Source organism: Lycium barbarum, chromosome 6, assembly GCF_019175385.1.
Source record: "Lycium barbarum isolate Lr01 chromosome 6, ASM1917538v2, whole genome shotgun sequence".
NCBI lineage: Eukaryota > Viridiplantae > Streptophyta > Magnoliopsida > Solanales > Solanaceae > Lycium > Lycium barbarum.
In genome coordinates this window covers 121,258,699-121,276,172 of record NC_083342.1, presented here as the reverse complement: position 1 = coordinate 121,276,172, position 17,474 = coordinate 121,258,699, and positions in this window count along the sequence as shown.

Here is a 17,474-nt window from a genome sequence, read left to right as displayed (position 1 = left end):
AATTGACTATTTTACCTAAAACATGTTGAGCAAAGAGAAAAATCACTACGCCTCAATAAGAATTGATATTTGCAATATAAAAATTATGACTATTTTACTGAGAACTCACGGACACGGTGCGAAGAAAAATACTAGTGCTACTCAATAAGCATTGACATTCGATACAACTTTTTTTGACTATTTTACAGCTGAAAACACATTGTGATAAGAAAAACATTAGTGCACCTCAATAAGTATTAAAAAAAGATATTCATACAAAGTTTTTAAAACTATTTTACTGAAAACACGTTTTGCCAATAAAAAATAATTAGTGCACATCGATAAGCTAGCACGGCAACGCTGGAAAAATGTTAAAAAGATGGGAAATTTGAAGGCCAAGGGCCTATCACATCGCGGTGCTTTATAGTGCCGTGATAAAACCATTTTGACCAATAATTTTAGGGTTTTTGTGCTTTTTTTCTGTTCTTTTATCTTACTTAACTCCCTGTCTAATAATACCCGTCGCTTTTCATTTTACACGTCACTTAAGATATATTAAGTAGGAGAAGCTTCTAACTACATTATCCTTATTTATTTATCAAAGTTATAATTTCTCTTCATTAAAAGCTTGGTCTATTTATGCGTCATCTTCATTATCGACAAAATTCTACTAAGATTAAAATGAGAAAAAAAATTAATATTGCATTTATCTTTTAAAACGACAAATAACTTAATACATCTATACTTAGTAGCCACAACTGGTAATTTGAGACGGAGGGAGTATAACATAAGTGTCCATGTTCAAGTTTTTGGTGGTGAGAATATAATTGGGACGGCTTGAAGAGCCCACTCCATATTCAAAGAATTTGTGCCCACTCCATATTCAAAGAATTTGTAAATATTCTCATAAAGTTATTCACTACGGAATGCAAGTTATTTTTCTCAATTGATCTGTCAATTTGTTAGACCAACATGGGACTTATTGGGAATCAACGTCACCCTCGTGGACACATATGTATTATTTATGCATCATCGTCATTTATTAGTTCCTTTTAAAGTATGGAATAGTTTTCAGTTGCAGTATAATTAGTGTGGAGCGAAATTTTCATTTGTAAATACAAAGTGAAGAATCAAAGGTGGCTGCGAAAACTCTCAAAGAATGAAAGAAATAAACATGCATAACAACATTCTTGGATCAATTGATTTTGTAGTTCTTTACAAATATATTTTTAATTTATATACATATTACATATGATCTGAAAATAACATATCAATTTTTTTTAACAAAATAATTTTCTTCTATTCAAATTGTAAAGTCTATTTTTACCCACATAGTTTTGCAATCTCCTTAATCCTTACATACACCAAAACTATTCTAAATTTCTAAAATGCTACCATATCCATACGTCTTAGCGTTATTATGGTTCTATATTCTTTTATTTTACTGTAGAATTAAGTAAAGTAATAGATTGACGAAAACAAGAAGTAGAAATTAAACACGTAGGCCATAATGAAAAAAGATGGCAGCTATCACGTCATGGGTTACATCCTCAAATATATATATAACAGGACGACCAGTTCCGCTGGATAAGATTTCAAAGCAATTTTCATCCCACACTTTCGTTGTTGGATAAAATAAGGCATAACTAGGTTTATACCAGATGATCAAAGCCCGTGTAAGCACGGGCCTAACATAAAAAATAGTATCACATTTTTTTTTAAACTATTTAAAAAAGAATGATATATTTTTATGTTTAGAAATCATTTAAATTGAAACTTTTCTTTTTACCTTTAATGAAATGATTTAAATCCACACAAAAATTTATGACTTATTTTAGATCACAAGTTTCAAAGATCTTTCCTTTCTTTTTTAAACTTCATGCCTAATCAAATTATGTCACATAAATTAGGACAGAGAGAGTACCTTTTAGTAATATAATTATGGAATTTTTATTATAGAAAGTATTATAATTCAATTAATTGAAAATATCAATAAATTATTTTACTTAGTCCGTTTCTCCCATATATGACTTTCCTGGTTTGGTTCTCCAATTGAAAGATTTGATATACACCTTCTCCTACCGAGTTTCATGTCATCATCTCTTTCTATTCAACAACACTAAAAAGCGTTTTCATGTGTTAGCATCTGTTGTAGCCTTAAATTTTTAAGTATAGACCAACTTCATTATTTTAAGAAAATATGTGTATACGTTTCTTGACCGTTTATATTTCGTCTTCTTGATGTTATTCCTCATTATTTGTGTGAGATGTATGCGTCTAAAATTAGTGCATTTTTATCCTTACCCAAAGTTATAAGTTTTCAATCTTTTAGTTCAATGACTTCTTTGGCGATTTTTGTGTTCAATTTAAATCGTCATTTCTTTTTTCCTGAATTTCTCTTCGTTAAATTTTCTCTAAGCATACCTTTACCATTTTCTGAACTTATTATCATTATTTAAATGTCCTTTTTTTTTGCAATTGTCTCCTACTTCTTCACGTGGACCCTACTTTTTTTTTTTGGCAATTATCTCCTACTTCTTCACGTAGACCCCACCTTTTTTTTCTTTCAATTGTCTCATAATTCTTTACGTGGACCCCACCTTAATTTTATTTTATTTTTTAATTATTTTTCTAACTATATTAGAAGAGTGGGTGGTTGACGACCAAACCCACTTTTCTAATATAGTAGAAATAGAAATATAATATTTCCTCCGTCTCAATTTATGTGGCACATTTTGGGACCGATTAAAAAGAAAATGGTGCTACGTAAATTGAGACGGAGGGAGTAAATTAATAACATAGCTAACCAAAACATAAATGGGATTATTTGACTCCGGACCTCCCGAAAAGGTTGATGATTCTTTAGCAGATGTCTCACTATTTTTTAGGTCGACTAGAAAGAATGTCGCGACACTATAATATAACATTTTTAAGCTTTTAACCACATCAGAAAAGTATGACCTAAACTGTCGGCAACATTTTAGTGGTCTAAACAAGCGTAACATTTATGCTAAGGCTACGCTTTTCTTGAGATGAAGACAATGGTTTACACAAAAAAAAAAAAAAAAATCCAACCGATTAACCAAAGTATTAATGATAAATAAATGATAAAAATGAATAAAAAAATTATTCATTTTTATTAGTTATTAATAAATTTAAATTGTATGAATTGTTAGGTTTTTGCCCTGATTTTCTTATCATATTTGGATTTTACCTTTTCTTGAAGGAAGGGCAAAGAGTTTACCATAATTGATTTTACTTTTTCTAAAATAAAAATATAAATCTTCCATATTTGAGTAACCCTTTTCTTGGAGAAAAAGTTTTGGACATCTATAAATTGAAAACTTTCTTCCCACAACTAAAAAACACAATAGCATCCACAATGTAGTCATTAAATAGTCTTGTTTAGAGGAACATTTTTCTCTCAATAGATTTTATGCTTATTTATATTAGTTTTTCAATATGTAGGTTAATTGACCAAACTCACATCATATTGTTAAAGTCTTTTTTTATAGTTTTTCTTTGTCATCTGATTTATCGTGTTTAAGGTTTGCAATTATTAGTTTTCGCATGACGTCCTGTTATTTTGATCCAACAACTGGTATCAGAGCCAATGTTACAACAAAGTAGAAGATGGGTTTAAGATAGATTCATATCAAGATGTAGCCAATTTGACGATAATGAAGATTTTTGTCCAAAAAAAAAAAAAAAAAAGAGGATATCTGGAATACTACATGTGGAGAAATTCTCAATCATATTTTCAACAATCCTACTGCTGCATATTTCTAAAACAAAAATAACTTTTAACACATGCTTACTTTAACGCATTAGCTTCAATTTTCAACTCATGCTTACTTTTAACGTATGAGCTCAAATTTTCAACCCTTGCTTACCTTAAACGCTTGGCCAATTTTAACCAATGGGCTCCACTTTTAACCTGGCCTCACTTTTAATGCACAAGGCTCAAATATTTAAGGCAAACTTACTCAAGTTCCTACCATATTGTAGCTACCTTTTTAAATATTACCATTTGTAGCTACATTTTGGTAAAATAGTGTATGTTTTCGCGTGTATTTGTTGCCAACAAATACATGAGAACACAATAAAAAAAAACAGGATCCTTAATTTTAGCCTTTAACGGTGGAGCTATTAATATATTTTTTTTGGATGTATTTTAGTGATTTTTTTTTTGATGTATTTCAGTGGCTTTTTTGGATGTATTTCTCTGATGTATTTCCAATATATTGTGTACATTCCAACTACATATGAAGCCAAAATATATTCAAATTTTCGTGTATTTGAATGAATTTCAACAAATACATTCAGATACAAAGACAAAAATTCAAATACATGACAAATACATTCAAAAACAGTGTGTCTGGCTATTAACAAAATACACTAAAAAATACAAAGACAAATACATTAAAAAATAGTGTATTTGTGAGATGTAGATTTTTGAATGTATTTGTATTTGGCTTTTAACAAATACACGTGGCCAGATTTGAGACACTACCACCACCAAAGACCCTAATCTCTCCACCACCACCAAATCCTAATCTGAGACACCACCACCACCAAAAACCTAAATCCGAGACACCACCACCACCAAAAAAACCCTAATCTTTCCACCACCAACAAAACCCTAGTCTCTCCACCTCCATGTCATCTTCTCCGCTGCCATCTCAAAATCAGTGCCATCGCCGCCACCACCAACAATACACACGGCCAGATCTGTGCCATCGCCTCACCGGATAGAGTGAAAAAAAAAGAGGGCTAGCATAGAGGGAGAGGGATAAGGAGAAAAGAGAAAGGGGCGGCGGAGAGAGAGAGGGGTGAGCACAGAGGGAGAAGAGAGAGAGGGGCGGCGCGGCCATGGTGGTGGTGGTTGAGAGAAGGGGAGAGAGATTTTTTAGGGTTTTGAGAAATGAAAAATCTGAAATGGGTAGTGATTGCGAAAAAAGAAAGATATATGTGTTTGGGTGTGTATTTTTGATATAGCTACCATTTGTAATTTAGAAAAGTTAATTAGCTACTAAATATCATTAAATAAAAGGGTAGTTAATATTAATAATTAGGTCTTAAAAGAAGCTACAATGAGTAAAAATTCCAATTTTTAACCCATGCATACTTTTAACCATAGCAAGCAGCAGTGATGAAGATTATGTGAAGAAGACAAATCAACTTTTTTCAAGAAAATTCAGGCCAAAAGGGGAGATTTGATAGGGTTTTACCCTGATTTTTTTTACCATATTTGGATTTTACATTTTTTTGAAGGAAGGGCAAAGAGTTTACCGTAATTGATTTTACTTTTCCCACAAGGAAAATATAAATCTTCCATATTTGAGTAACCCTTTTCTTGGAGGAAAAGTTTTGGACATCTATAAATTGAAGACTTCCTTCCCACAACTAAAAAACATAATAGCATCCACAATGTAGTCATTAAAGAGTCTTGTTTAGAGGGAGATTTTTCTCTCAATAGATTTTATGCTTATTTATATTAGTTTTGCAATATGTAGGTCAATTGACCAAACTCATATCATATTGTTAAAGTCTTTTTCTATAGTTTTTCTTTGTCATCTGATTTATCGTGTTTAAGGTTTGCAATTATTAGTTTCCGTATGACGTCCTGTTATTTCAAACTCAACATGAACTCAGATCAATCAATAGTTACTATAAGTATACGACTATGATGCAATTGGGGCTTTATCGGCAGAAACAAATCAATTTAGATAGTCCTTCGTGGACTCGAGATATGGTGATTTTTTTTGTTTTAAAAAATCTTTTCGTTTTCATACAACTATGTTCAGAAGAATCTTAGCTTGTTTCCTCTATGTTATGCCTACTGAAGTTAAGCTTGAGTCTTGTTTCCCTCTTGTTTTTCCAATTTATATGTCAACAAAATTATATTTCAGGGCCTTTAATTAAAACAAATCTGCGAAGACGAGGCTTTAAGCAAACTTTTGTGGTCTTGGAAAATTTGTCTTATTACTAACGTGCAGGGTTTATGAGTTGAAATTGAAATGACATACTTGTGGATTCAGTCCTAAATTCTACTCCTAGTTTAATAATGTCAAAGGATAGATATCATACCACCTTAGCTAAATCGGTTTTGAGTCTTTTGACCTTGTAGTTTATTATCACTATCTTTTTTGTCCATTTAAGTATTTGCATATATACTACTTGTCATAACAAAGTCCTAGATCTTCATGAGTTTTACACGTGTCGTTGACATCTTTATAACAAGTTTCCTTTTGATATTGATATATTCGGTCAAATCACAAAAGAACTTACAATAATGGGAGGATATAATCATGCATCGAACATGGACTTAAGATGTTTGATTCAGATTTTGTGTTAAATATCTAAATTCTCTATCTTTTCGCCCCTGCATATTATAAGATCTGACTGAACGATATATCAAATACTCACATATTATGGAGTAGACATTTAAGATTTATACCACGTAAATAATTATTATTACAAACTTATGGCTCTAGCCGTCTAGCGTGGCCTTTCATCTTGAAATGAAGGTCACAATCAAGTTAGAGGTGATAAAAAAGTGACAAGTTTGGTGGTTTTCCTATTTTTGTTTACTCCTAATTAATAAATAAAACATCAATCATCATTGGCCCCAAAAAATAAGAAGGGCCACATTATTCTACAAAAGCAAGCAATTTCGTACAAAACGAGTTATTGTTGAACATGTCGCATGTTTTGGCAACGTCTCGGAACGAGAGTGCAAAATAGGGTCCAAACTTGGGCAGAATGGTAGTAGAAAATATTAAGGCAGCTTATATGTATCATGTTCATCGTGTGAAAGTGTAATTCTTTCTACTCGTCCAAACTTGGACGGATTGAAGAAAAAATATATTTATTAACGAGTTAATTAACTTGATTTGAATGTAACCAAATTTAGCTCGCCAGTGCTGGATTTATTTGGACTACAACACATAAGCAGATAAAAGTTCTTTTTATATGACTTGGTATGTATTCTGCTTTCTCTATATTTTCATATACTTTGTTTTAAGAAAATTGATATAAATAGTCATCCATCCAAAAATAATTGCCCGAAAATGTATAATATACACATAATATATTGTTAGCGAATCTTATTCTACTTTTTCTATATGAAATATATACTTTTTTAGGGAAATTGATATAAATAGTCGTCCATCCACAAAATAATTAACATAAAATATACTATAATATATACATAATATATTGCTAACGAATGTAAATACTCTTGGTCAAGCGATCGCATGTATGAGCACCCTTACTCTTTATCTTTGTTGAGCACCGACTTTTACCCGGTGAATCCGACCAGTCGAATTGGATTTAAAAGCAGCCCAATGGACTTGAGATTTACGAGAGGAATCAGCCCATAGAGGAAAATAAAAGGTGAGATGTGTAGTTACAGTAGTCGTAGATGTGTAGTAGTAAAAATTAGGTGAGAAAGTTCTAAAGCCTGCCATGAATTTTATAGCTACACCTTAATTTGAAAATAAAAATCGGATAAAAACAATGCTACTTAAAAATATGGAACAACTTATAAAGGTTTGAACCCTATCATTCCTTGGTTTTGAATATCTAAAGGTTTGAATCATGAATCCGTCCTTATCTTGAAACTACAACAAATTTTTGAACCCCATAAATGTTCCTTAATTTTGAACTCATAAAGGTTTGGCCACATGAATCCTTCCTCGGTTTTGAAGCCCATGAAGCTCTCCTTGGGCTCCACGTAATAATCCTTCAAATTGCAATAGCATTTGCTGGGGTTATTCCGTGTATTAGTTGGGTGTATTTTTGTCCAGAACTTTTCTCGTGTCAAAAGAATGACTAAATGTTAATACCTTTTAGATTAGTGACTAATATTAAATTGCAAGTATTAAAAGTGGCTATATGCCAAATTCGTCCAGTATTACACATGTCAATGTCATTCATATTGATAGCAACAACCGCATGTTTAAAAGTTTAATTAGATGTGTGTGACCACATTAATGGCTCCTTGTGCATAGTTCGTTGGAAAGATGGGAGATATATAGGCCTATCAATTTATATACCTCTCTGTCCGAATATTTTTATTATTAATATAAATCAAACGTCAGATGAAGGAGGGCAAGGGAACCCAGTGCTGAAGAAGGTTGATACATATATTGACACGTCCAGTTCATACTCAAGGAAATTGACAAACAAATAAGACAAATCGAAACCTTAATACACAGACCGAAAGCTAAAAGCTACAACAATTGTCACCGACAAACTTCTCACTGATCCCTTTGGATACACTCAGTTGCCGTGCACAGTTGGTTTTCTTTTTTCAGCGCCGCGCACACTTCACTTATGTAAATGCGGACACAGTAGAGTTTTCGAGCTTGACTATGTTGGATAATTATTTCACAGCCTATTAGATATAGTATTTATTATATGGTAATGCTCCCCGGCCTTTTGTTCTAAATGAAAGAGGGCTCGGCTTGATTGTTATTATATGGTAATGCTCCCCCGGCCTTTTGTGGATGGACGACTATTTATATCAATTTCCCTAAAAAAGTATATATTTTGATCCAAAAGGCCGGGGAGCATTACCATATAATAAATCCAATTTTGATCCAAAAACGAAACCCAAGACACAAATACAGAAGGCCCAACAAGGTAAGATTCTTGGCCCAACAGAGCCCAAAGTTATACGGCCAAAATTAAAGTCCACTGCAGATCTCATTCAAATTTTGGATCTTTACATTGGATTGTTAGCCCCCAACGAAGATTGAGGGCTTCCAAAAATTGGCGGGCAAGCCCACCAAAGGTAGGGTGGGCCAACTCGCCTTAGATAAAGCGTGTTCGTTTCGTGGGTGTCGGCACGATCCGCCGGTCTCTATACGATCATTAGCGAATCGCCTCAGCACCCCCGACAGGACGAGTTAATCCGCTCTCGTTATTGGGCTTCAATTTAAATAAGAGAAAGTTCATACTACCGTTTCTACTCTTACCGATGTGGGACAATAAGTTCAACGAAAATACCTCCAAATTCCACTTGTGTTGAGCATCTCAGAGTTTATCATCCAATAATTTTTAGTTGTTGACGTGTCTTTCCAAACATTAGCTTAACTAAAAGAAAGTATGTTTGGATTTTTTTCTTCAACAGTTCAGTTGTATTTATTATTTATTCTTATTATTCCAAGTTTAACTTGACTAAAACAAACCAATTAAACATTTCTTCTTCGACCATTACTGTTTCTTTTTGTTGAGTTATTTACTGTATTTCCGTACATACTATTGCCGTCCATCTTCCAATAGACGAATAAAATTATTAATGACATATGTTTTCATTGGATGATGAAGTTGTTTGTAAATGAAGTTTGTTTATCATTGAAGGGTGTGATGGGATAGTTTGGTTTTCTCCATCCAAACAATGTCTCGTTCAGATTCGAACATTAAAAAGAGAAATTTTTTAGGTAGTGAGCATTTTATTTTTAGTCGATCTACTCGACACTAATCTAAATTAGTTGTGTCACTAAACTCGAGAAATTGGATGGTTAGATAAAAACAACATTCTATTATGCAAATATAAATTAATAAGTGTATGTTGTGTATATGAAATTATGAGTAGTGTCAGTTCCAAAGTTTCAATGTCGCATACAATTATCATTGAGACATTTTTATGACACACGGGATTAGTACAAATAAACTAAATTGTTTTTTTGTTTTTATTTAACTTTCCTTAATTAATGTGCTGTGTATTTTTGTATATATGTATCATTATCCTTTCTTTTAATATCATTAATATGTCAGATGAATAAATTTCATCATATATTATTGAGATATTTATATAACACATGAGACTACTACATATAAATTAAATTGGTTTTTTGTTTTTATTCGACTTTCCTTAATGTGTGTGTATTTATAAATGTATCGTAATCTTTCTGTGCATATCATTAATATACCAGATTAAATAACATCTAATATTGAGATATTTATATAACACATAAGACTAATACAAATAAATTGGATTGGTAATTTGTTTATATTTGACCTTCCTTAACATTTTATATATCCATCTTTATCCTTTTCTTTTCACAAAGTATCAGTATACCAGATTAAACAACATCAATAATTTGGGAAAGCAATCACCTTGCCAAACAACGATGAAGAGGCCTACTTTCAAGAGAATGGACCTGGAAAGTCAGCTCCCTGAGTTTTTCCCCAAAATATTTTATAGTAACAAATTTTGATAAAAATATCCGAGTCAACCTCCACAAGGTTATTGTTATTTGGCAGGGTTTTATTTATGCAGGTACAAACTATATAATTCTTTCTTTAGCATGCCATAAAATTAATTTTGGTCCTTTTCATAGGAGCTCTTTCAAAATCATAATAAAGAGGCCACAAGGTAGTTGTTGTCCAACAACAAATGTTAGCATAATATTAACAACATTAATAGTGTCAATAATATTAACAAGTAATATTATTAGTATTTCACATTCATTACTCGAATCGAAAGTTTTAAATAAAAACGTAGATAAAACTTTACGTGTTCTTACCATTATTGAGCGCCTTTAGTATTGTTGTGGGCATTAGAGAAAATTAACTATTTAATTGCTTCAATTTTTTTCTGTCACTAAAAGGGTTGGCCTATAAACTTAAATACTTTGGTAAAGAGGGATACTTGTTCCCTCACGCTATTTTTAATTTTTAGTTATGTTAAATGTTCAACCTTACCTTTTGTTTTTCTTGTTTAATAATATTTAATTGCTGAGAAATAAACGTGATGTCCATTTCTTATCATTTAGACAAAACAAAAAGCGACTCAATAAGTGATTAAAAACTTCTTGTAACTAAGAATAATAAAAGGTGGTCTTGTTAACACGTGTGCCAATTCGTAAACTCTAACAAAGATATAGAGAAGAGGGTAAAGTTGAAAATAGCACCGTATAGTTATGAATAAAAAAATATAACAATGTAGAAACTATACAATCTTGACTTGTTCCATTCATTCACCAAGAGAGAATATATATAGGATACAATCTTGAACCCTGGTGAAACAAGGAAACTAACTAATATATGGTAATTAGTGAAACAAGGAAACTAACTAATATATGGTAATTATCTCCCTACAAATATGCTACCAAATAATATCAAATAATATAAATATATTATACCGCAATACCCCCCCCCCCCCCCTCAAGTTGGAGCATGCGAATAAAAAATGCCCAACTTGGAATGCAAGAAGTCAAACTAAGTTTTGTCGAGAGCTTTGGTAAAAATGTCTGCCAATTGTGAAGATGTTGAAACGTGTGACGGAGAAATCAAACCTTCATTAATTGCATCACGAACAAAGTGACAATCTACCTCAATGTGCATTGTTCGTTCATGGAAAACCGAATTTTTTGCGATGTGCAAAGCGGACTGACTATCACAAAACAATTTGATCGCCTTGGGATGTTGTATACCTAAACTCAACAACAGACCTCTCAGCCACTTCAACTCACAAGTGATCGCAGCCATGGACCTATATTCAGCCTCTGCAGAAGATCTAGAAACTGTGTGTTGCTTCTTTGTCTTCCAAGAGATGGGAGATTGACCTAGAAATACTAGCCAACCTGTCAACGAACGACAAGTAAGCGGACAAGCCGCCCAATCAGAATCACACCATCCCTGCAAAGTCAACTCACTGTCGGCACGTAACAAAATACCCTGTCCTGGTGTGCCTTTCAAATAACGGACCACTCGTAAGGCCGCTTCCCAATGTTCAATCCGGGGTTCTTGCATGAATTGAGACAAAATATGAACATAATATGCCAAGTCCGGTCGAGTGACCCCCAAATAAATCAAACGCCCGACTAATCTACGGTAGACCTCCGGATCCGACAACAAATCTCTATTTGCAAGGCCAAGTTTATGATTTTGCTCAATAGGGAACCCACTTGGCTTTGCACCTAACAATCCTGCTTCAGAGATAACATCAAGAGTATACTTGCGTTGACACAAGAACAACCCTGATGAACTACGAGCTACTTCAATACCCAAAAAATATTTGAGAGACCCAGGGTCTTTCATTTTGAAACAATCACTCAAATAGGCTTTGAAAGTTGCAAGTGCAGCGGAATCATTCCCAGAAATAATAAGATTATCAACATAAACCAAGATATTAATGTGAATATTCCCTCTAGTAAATGTAAAAAGAGAATAATCAGAATAAGATTGAAGAAAACCGTACCCTTTCAAAGCAGTTACCAATTTTGCAAACCAACATCTAGGGGCCTGTTTCAACCCATACAGCGATTTGCGCAAACGACACACCAACGTAGGATCTGGACTTTCAAACCCGGGAGGGAGCTTCATATACACCTCCTCATCAAGGTCACCGTGTAAAAAGGCATTATGAACATCCATTTGGTGAAGTTCCCAATTTTTGGATGCTGCAATGGCTAGGAAGGCTCGAACAGTAGTCATCTTGGCGACCAGAGCAAAAGTTTCATTGTAGTCAATCCCCGCTTGTTGATGATTTCCCAACATAACCAAGCGCGATTTGAGCCGTTCCACATCTCCATTTGACATAAACTTGGTCTTGTACACCCACTGATTACCAAGTGCTTTCTTACCCAGAGGAAGATGTTCCAAAGTCCATGTACCATTGTCTTCCAATGCACGTATCTCTTCTTTCATTGAATGTCTCCAACCTTCGTGTTTCATGGCTTCTTTGAAGGTCTTAAGATCCTTACCCGAAATAATAGCTGCAAGAAACTTACGATAATTTACAGAAAAATTGTCACAATTAATATAGTGTGCCAAAGGATAGGGAGTACCTGAGGATTGATTAGTAACAACAGTTGTAGGGGACGGACTATTAGCAAAAACTGAGTGTGTCACATAATCACGAAGCACAACAGAGGGAAATTTCTCCCGAAAACCACGCCCCAAGCCACCTTCCACATTCGTGACTGGGGTATGGTGTTGCTGCCCCCCCTCGCTGCCAGCGGGCGCTGGGTTCCCAGCGGGCTGTGCAGTGGCTGTTGGCAGCCGCTCAGCCTCGCTGCCAGCTGGCGCTGGGTTCCCAGCGGGCTGGACAGTGGCCGCTGGCTGCAGCTCGGCCTGGCTGCCAACAGGCGCTTGTTGGGCAGTGGTTTGCGGCTGCTGCTCGGCAGCCTCCGAACTATAAACTTCGCCCCCTAATTCATCCCCGTACACCATAAAATCACGATCAATTTCAGCACCCTCATAAAAAAAACTAGACGAAATATTAACATCTTCCAGACAAGCAAAAGGAAACACATCCTCCACAAACTTTACATCACGAGAGACAAAAAATTCCTTCGTATCAAGATCAAACAACCGCCACCCCTTCTTACCAAATGGATATCCCACAAACAAACACTTTCTGCTCCGACTAGCAAATTTGTCACCCTGAGTTTTTTGATTATGAGCAAAGCACAAACACCCAAAAGTACGAATAGCATCAAAAGAAGGAGGTTTATTGAATAAAATTTCAAAAGGTGTTTTATTTTCCAATTTGGGTGTGGGGGTATGATTTATGAGATGAGATGCAGCAAGAACACATTCACCCCAGAAAAAAATAGGCAAATTGGCCTGAAATCTAAGAGCCCTCGCAACATTCAACACATGTTTATGCTTCCTCTCTACCCTCCCATTCTGTTGCGGAGTACCCACACAAGAGGTTTGAAACAAAATACCAGTAGCGGAAAAATAATCGATCAAACAATTAAATTCTGTACCATTATCACTTTGTACAACTTTAATTGTTTGATTAAATTGTCGATCAACCATAGCAACAAAAGCCATAAACATCGGAAACACTTCTGTTTTATCAACCAACAAGTAAATCCAAACAGCTCGGGAAAAATCATCAACAATTGTTAAAAAATAACGAGCTCCACACGACGAAACATGGCGATATGGGCCCCACAAATCATAATGTATTTTCTCAAATATTCTAGATGCATTATTATCACTTAAAGGAAATTTGTCTCTAGGATGCTTAGCACGTAAACACACTTCACAATCTTTTGCTAAACTACTTTTATCACTACTGACATGAGGAAGCAACTTAACTACTCTCTCGGAAGGATGCCCTAATCGTCGATGCCACAATTCCAATGCGGACGTTGCCACGACAGTAGACACATGTTGCACCACGTCCGGTTTGCTAAAATAGTATAGTCCGTCCCTCCTAACTCCCGTTCCAATCAGCTCCTTCAGTGGGTCATGAATAGCACACATATAAGAATTAAAAGAGACAATAGTATGTAAATTATCAGTAAGTTGGGGGACGGAGAGTAAGTTGCAACGTAAATAAGGCACATAAAGGACATGATGTAAGGTGATTTTATCTGACAGTCGAACAGAACCTTCCAAAGAAGCAAACACCTTTTCACCATTAGGCAAACCAACAGGACAATCAACAGTATGGACATCAAACAACCAAGATTTCTCACCGGTAACATGATGAGTAGCACCAGTGTCAATAATCCAAGAAAAAACATCAAACTTACCATTCAAGCGATTTTCGGGAATTGTAGCATTACCAAAAAATCCCGTAATAGCCTTCCATTGTTCGGAAGTAAAGTGTTGACCGATGGCAGCGTTATTTGATGCACCCTTGAAACGAGTAGGCGTGATATAGTCCCCGGGTCGGTCTTGAGGACCGAGAAAATAGGGAGAATTAGACTCAATTTTGGGTGGTGGTGGAGGAGGTACGGCGTCACCGGCCATGGAAATTTACGATGAAGAGAAGAAAAAAAACGTGTGGCCTGATACCATGTAGAAACTATACAATCTTGACTTGTTCCATTTATTCACCAAGAGAGAATATATATATAGGATACAATCTTGAACCCTAGTGAAACAAGGAAACTAAGATCCTAGTGAAACAAGGAAACTAACTAATATAAGGTAATTAGTGAAACAAAGAAACTAACTAATATATGGTAATTATCTCCCTACAAATATGCTACCAAATAATATCAAATAATATAAAGATATTATACCGCAATAAACAAGGATATCTTGAATAATTTCTTGGTGAAGTTGGAGTTAATTAATATGTGAGTCCGAAATCGAGTGAACAATGAACTATACTGTTTCTATATATATATATATATAGTCAATTTTAATTTCTTATTAAAATTTAAGCTCATAACAAAGTCATGTATGTCTCGATCAGAAGTTATAGCTCAATTTTATATCAAAAATAGTAAGGTTTCCTAATTAAATTATTAGTAATTAGGTTTAAGAAGATATTAAAAATGCTCCAGCAAATTAGACGGCAATATCCACAGCTTCAGATCAGAACTAATTACATGTCGCCATCATATTGAAATGCCGAATTATTTCTTGGGCCACTAGGAAATCAAATTAGTTGTATTTACTAATTTCTAAATAGTTAAACGCGGTACTCCAATTATTTCTTAAATATCCTGGAAGGTGGCGTGGAAATCTAGATGCTCATAGATACTGATTTGATTTTTGTATGGTAATATTGACATTTTATTGCCAAAAAAGAAATCACGAATATAGTGGGAAAATCTATTAGCCATTGCCAAAGTATAATGGATAGACACAACTATCTAGTTTATGATTACCAAAAGTCCACACATATCCACATTCAAATCATCCTATGTTCGAAAAATACGCTATTAACGGCCTTCGAATTATAGAGAAAAAAAATAGAAGAGAAGAATTAAGGGATGAACAAATTTGTACTCACCGAATAAGGGATGAACAGATTTGTACTCACCATCTTGATAAATAAAATCTCTTTATATTTGTGGTTGCAAAAATAAAAAAAATAAAAAAAAAATCCTCCTGCAAAACATATAATTTCAGCAAATTAGTTAATTTAGCAAGTCAACAATTTAATTTGTTATACTTTGGTGGAAAATTGTATTTTGGTTTTAAGATAAAATGACGTTATTTAATTACCTCTTTTTCTAAAGAGGGTTGTTTGCGGGAGAAGTACCAGGGAGAAATTGACAAATGGCTACTCTTTCATGTTTGAACTGCCAATTTAAGCTTTAGCCAAATCTCAAAACTATTCAACTTTTTCAGCCACTTTTAATGCTGAAAAATTACAGTCAAATCTCCCTATAATAGCATCTTTTATTCGAAATTGTTTTGGCTGTTACAATGAAATATTGTTCTAGTAAACATATAATATAACATAACATGAAATATTAGTTCCAATAAAAATTTAGATGTTATAGTGAAAGGTTGTTATAGAGGTGCTATTATACAAAGGTATGACTGTATTTGGACAAAAACATTTTTACTTATAGCACAAGAAAATTAACTCCAGTATAATGAGTTGGAGTTCAAAGTTTATACAAGTCAGTGGCGGAGCCAGGATTCATATTAAGGGGTGTCAAAAATATAAATATGTGGCTATTCAAGATCGAAAACGAGACCTTACCGGAAGTTTGCAACCCTTTAACCATGCACCAAACGCTCAGCTTGTGTCAAGAATCGGAGTTTGAAGAAGGGGAGGGAGAAGGAGCTCTTGACCCGCAGGAGGATTTATTCAATCACCTAGTTTGGGCTCCTAGAATATGGCGCCCTTGGGGAAATAATAATTTTTTTGTTTACAAAAGAATAAAGATCATTTCTATTCTAAGGTGGGGAGTTTCATTTTCCCCATCGACCTATTTGCAGAATTCAATTAAAAAAGAAAAAAAAATCTATATTTCCATATTTTTGCCCTTAACCCAATAGATAAAATTGCTTAATGAAATTTTGTATCACTAATTGTCAACACTAGTATACATACCTATAAAATCAAAATTTCACCTACCTATACAATGTAATTTTTCGGCGAAGGTGTGTCGCTTGACACCCGTCGGGCAAGGATAGCTCCGTCCCTGTATACAAGAACCCTATGTTGGAGTTGGGAACTTCTAAATTAAAGGTGAAATTGTATGTTAGGTTTCAATCTATTTTTTAAAACAATTCCCTGCTTCATTTTTATAGCAAGAATATTTGTTCAAACTCCTGGGATATAATCATGGAGTTTAACTAGTATAGAAGATGAAACTCCATAGAGTTCAACAGAGGTGTCATGAGTGAAATTAATAATCTTTTTCGTATTTCATGTACCTATTTTAAAATTTATACTATGTTTTATCATTATTTCACTCATGATATATAATTATTCCAATTCCCCTGAAAAAATCTCTGGTTACTTTTCTTCCTGTAACAACTTGGTGACCTTTTTTTTGTTCATTAAAGAATCGAAATCAGTTTCTTTTTTCTTCCTTTTTATCTCTTTGTTCTTTAATCTTCCTACAAAGTAACCATATTTATTTATGCGACATCGTCGAAATCATCTATATCTATACGATCGAGACAGAGTAGAAGATCATTAGTTGTTTTTGCACTTCTACGAGTTGATTTCTCAAAAGGTCACTCAATTATCTTCATTGTAACATAAAAGTCATTTAATTTTGTTTTGTAACTGAAAAATACTCAATTTTCATCTTTGTAACATA